Raw genomic sequence first — 4,702 nt, 5'->3', positions numbered from 1 at the left:
CCAAGATGTCTTAACGTATGACACTAAGTTTCACAAACTGCAAGACAGTGTCATGGGAGTAGGATACATGATGCAGGGGATTTAACAAGTACCACTCAGTCCTGGGATATTGAAGTACGTTTAGAAGTATTCCTGTTCTATGGCAATCAGTTCGTAGTTCTTTGTTCACCATCTCCTGTATTAACCATGAGTTTCTGCTGAAATGAAGGGCTTTGTGAAAAGGAAAATTTTAAGGCTAAATCATTTAATACAGATCTTGCATTCTTAAAGGATTACTTTTTCAGCTGAGCCTGCTAGTTATATTATGGAGCAAATTTGTCCTGTAAGCAAATGTAAAGTAGTGTGACAATGTTTAAATTTCAGTGAGGGAATTTTAAGATAAATAATACTTCTGTGAGTTTTGCACAAGTCAAGAGCACACAAATTCACAGCTATTGTGGGTCAAGTCATTCATGCTAACAGTAATAATATAATTCAGGGTTAAGCTTTATAGTGGGGGCCAAATTCTGTCCCATGGTTCATATATTTATTTCCTTTGTATTCTTCCACCTCTATAGGACAACCGAATATGGTGTCAATAGGCCCACATTCTTCTGACATCCTAATTCAAACCACAAGAGCTTCCAATAAGTTGCCAATCCTGTTGCATATTTATTTTTGCAATAGTGCCAAACCCCCAAGTTGTATTTTTCACTGTTAGATATTCCCTAAAAGCAATAAATGATGTTCTTACACTATTGTAATGACATTCTTTTTAACTTGGTTGATTAAGACCTGGTTTAGGTGCACTGTCTTCAGTTATGATGTAAGGCTTTCAACTCAGGTAATTGCTTCAAGAATTCTGTTAAGCTGATGTTACTGCAGGATTCCTGAGAAGTGAAGAAATGGAATGAAGTATGCAAATAAAAAATATGAAAATTGATCCTTTTAGACACAATGCTGGTATGAAGCCTAAAGCTCTCATCAAAATTTTCTTTACACAAAATCTGAAATAGCTATTAAAATCACCCTACCCCAGTTATATAGCTAGGCAACTTGGATCAGAACCTAGGCTTGAATATTCCACTTGTTTCTCCACTCTACTTATATAGGGAAGTGATAATTTCTGCTAGTCTTTTTCAAATAGAAATGTTACATTTTCATCCTATGGATAAATGGATTAATGATTTGTCAGGCCAATTTTGCAGCTTTCCTTCAAGAAATTAATAAACCTTTAAAATGTCATATTGCTTTTATACTTTAAAATGTCCTAAAGATCTACATAGGGAAAGGATGCATATTATTTATGACTTTCCTATATATTGTGACCTCAAATATTTAAATCTACTAATTACTGGAAGAAAAAGACATTTGTGATTTCCAAAGGACTTAAAAAATCAAAGAAAATTTACAGGTTAGGAATTTGTTAGTGTGGTGACAATGAGCCCAGGATAATTATAGACTAATTTATGAGCTAATTATTTAGGCTAAAAATTCTGCCTTTTATTTCCATTTTGGAAATACCTGTCTATATATGAATCTTCTATTACCTACTCATATCTCTCTTGTCTGTCACTGTGTTCTTCTACGTTAAGAGAAGCAGGAGAGAAAGGACCTTCTCCTCTCAACATTTCCAGGACTACAGAGAACATGTCACATGCTGAAACAAATGGAGCAACACTGGCCCATTTCTCTTCCACTGAGGGATGAACCTACCTTTTGCAGCAGAGAGGATATGGACATCTTTCTAAATTTAAAGTGTTTATGTGAGGAACACAGGACGGATGTCAGTCCCTACACTGGCAATGTCATTGGACTGCATTTTTTTTTTTTTCCTAAATGCAATGCTGTCATTATCTTTAAATTTCCAGAATTCTCATGTAGTGACTACCATATTCAACAGACAATTTGAATATGGATTGTTCCACAATTGAAGCTAAACTAGGACACTAATTAATCCCTTTTCTGCAGTTCTGTAATGAGTTGGCTAGCTTACAAGTACCACTGACCTCTAATGGATGGATTCCGAACTGTTCAGTCATTTGTCATGTCTTATAGGGCACAACTCATGGCAAATCTGCTTTAAGTTAATAGTAAGGACTTGTGCTTTTGGGTCAGGAGAATCTAATTTCAACCTCAGTTGCTGCCAGGAATTTCTGAGTGCTTGTGGTCTCCAGCTCAAGTGTAGGGTGTCATTAGTGAGCTCAAAGGAGTGAGCAGTTACTCACGAGAATGAGTTAATGCTTTGCTCACCACTGTAGGAAAGTTTGTAGTCTGTCTGCAGTAACAAATGTGAAGCTGTAGGTGGTGAGAAATTTGTTATACTATATAAACAGAACATTTCAGAGCTATTATAAAATTTGAGATTTTTGGTGAACAGAGCTCTTTATTATGTCATTGTTCGTTGAGGTCTAGCCAGCAGTGATTCATGGAATATTACTATACATCTGATTTTAGTAGTTGCCCATTACATGATGTTAACATATTTCAGTAAGTAATCAATTCAATTTTTGGTATGCTGCTTTAATTCGGGTTTCATTCCTTGCCTAGTATTTATTTTCGGAGGTGTGTTGTCCATCTTCGCCTGAGATCACACTGCCCTATTTGCAGTAGCCATTTTAGGATAAAATACTTAATAAGATTTGCATTTAAAAAATGAACTAAAAGAACTGGACCCCCTCCAGCGAGAAACAAGTAATTATATCATTTGTATTGCAAACCAGGAATGGCTATAAAACATCAGTATACTTTTTAAGATTGATATTCTTAAGAAGCATTATATTACATATAAAATGACATGGCAGGCAGAGAGGAGAAACCCTCTCTGGTGTAACCAACCCACAGACTCATAGGCAGAGGCATAGTTTTTATTCTAGATCCTGCTTAACTAAGATCTCTGAATTTACTGCTTCTAAATTTTGCCTTTTATTTTCAAGGTACCATGATTATGAAAGCTAGTGAGGGACCTTATTAGATTTTGTCTGTGACTAGAAGAATTTTTTGGTAGATTTGTCTCAGAAAACCATCCAAATATTGCATAACACATACACAAGTCTTTCATCTGGGTAATTTATCTTAGATTTCTTCTCCCTATTCCTGCCAAAATATGAACCACTGAAATTTTTGTCTGTGTAGCTGTGCAAAAATGGCATAACTAAGGTATATTTTGTGCTGTTGGTTAATATGGCAAGAGATATTTTATGTAGCTTAGATGCTTATGGCCTTAAGACCTCTCGTTCTAAGTAAAAACATGGGAATTGTTATTCTTCTCTTGTTGGATGACTAAACTAGTTTAAATAGTCTTCAGGCAAAGCACAGTTTGTGCTAAAATCCATGTAACATTTTGTGAATCTCAAATAGAAATGTTCATCAGTTTTTCAAATACTTGTGAATGATATGTAATCTCATGGACTAGAATCATGTGCATTTGACATTTTATTAATGAAAATTTTCCCAAATCAGTGTCTGATAACTTGTTTAAATATTCAGGGGCTTCTACCCTGAATACAAACCATTTGCAAAAAACTGTTAGGTGAGTACTAATAAATTAATATGTTAATTAAATCTGCATCTGTGTACAGACTTTATTGCTGTTTGCTTTGCATCTTTTTTAAACAAAGCTTTTTGAGCTTTTATTTTTGTGTGTAGCAAACTTTACATTAGAGTTGGTCAATCTATTCTCATATTGGCAGAAGGGGATTTTCATTGATTGTTTTCCTCTGTATTTGCCTTTTTTCCTCCTTCTCTAAACCATAGTGCTGTAATGCAGAAGATTTATTGTCAATGATTTATTAAAATGTAATTCTAAGGTGACTCCTTATCGTGAAAGTAATCTGCAGGCTATCTTTGTTTAAACTTGCAACCCGCTTTGTCAAAGAAAACAGCCTATGAAATTTTCATTATAATAGACAGGTTTTTATAATGAACTGGGAAAAAGCTATTATGACCAAAAAACAAATTGTTAGGAAACTTATGCATTGAAACAATATGCTCATTAATTGTAATTTTTTGGGGAGGGTGAACAATTCGTTTAATGGTTACATTTTTCAGGCTTATAAATTAATTTGAATTACCCAATATCACTTAATTTTTCCCTAGGAAAGCTTCTGCTTGCCCGAGCAATATTAGAACTGCTAATTCAATTACACTGAAATTGTTTAATAGAAAATATAATTGCTTATTCATACAGAATACCCATTAAAGAAGTGCAAAGGCCTATACCCCAGGGTTACTACATATTAGTACTTTGGGAATTCAGATGGGAATGCTGGGTAGGGAAGGTGCTGACTGATCTTTAATTGTTCATCACCTGCCTCCAAAATAATATGAATGGACCCAAACTAAATGACCACTCATTACAAGTTTCAATTTAGGAGCTTGGCTGGGGTCAGCAGATTGCTTATGCTGATCGCAATGATTTGAAGTTGTGATTACCATAAGCAATTTAAATTTTATTGATCTACCCTTCTGAAAGTTGTAATTGAGCATAGATGTTGGACCCGTAGCTCTCCAAACTAAATTGTACTCTGAAGCCCTAGCTGGATTACTGCAAGAATCAATAAGCAGTCAGTCACATTAACAATGAAATAGCTCCATTAACATACAGTGCTACTGGTGAAACTTTATTTAGGAGGGGTGTTAGTTCACTTCATTGTTTTATCAATGAATTTCAGTTGTACAGGGAAAAGTATAGCTTGTGTACGCCTAATGAGCTTGCATAATG

At 34.8% G+C, this 4,702-nt stretch overlaps 1 long non-coding RNA gene across 1 annotated transcript; it reads left to right on the top strand.

Annotated features, from left to right (window-relative positions):
• Positions 1 to 3,543, top strand: LOC122153697. Its single transcript, XR_006165552.1, has 2 exons — positions 1 to 114; positions 1,575 to 3,543. It is a non-coding gene; the product is annotated as an uncharacterized LOC122153697 (long non-coding RNA).
• The last annotated feature ends 1,159 nt before the right edge of the window (positions 3,544 to 4,702 follow it).

This window comes from Tyto alba, unplaced genomic scaffold (genome assembly GCF_018691265.1).
Source record: "Tyto alba isolate M040663 unplaced genomic scaffold, T.alba_DEE_v4.0 Super-Scaffold_21, whole genome shotgun sequence".
NCBI lineage: Eukaryota > Metazoa > Chordata > Aves > Strigiformes > Tytonidae > Tyto > Tyto alba.
The sequence above is the reverse complement of the archived record's forward strand: the minus strand, read 5'-3'. Positions and strand labels throughout refer to the sequence as shown.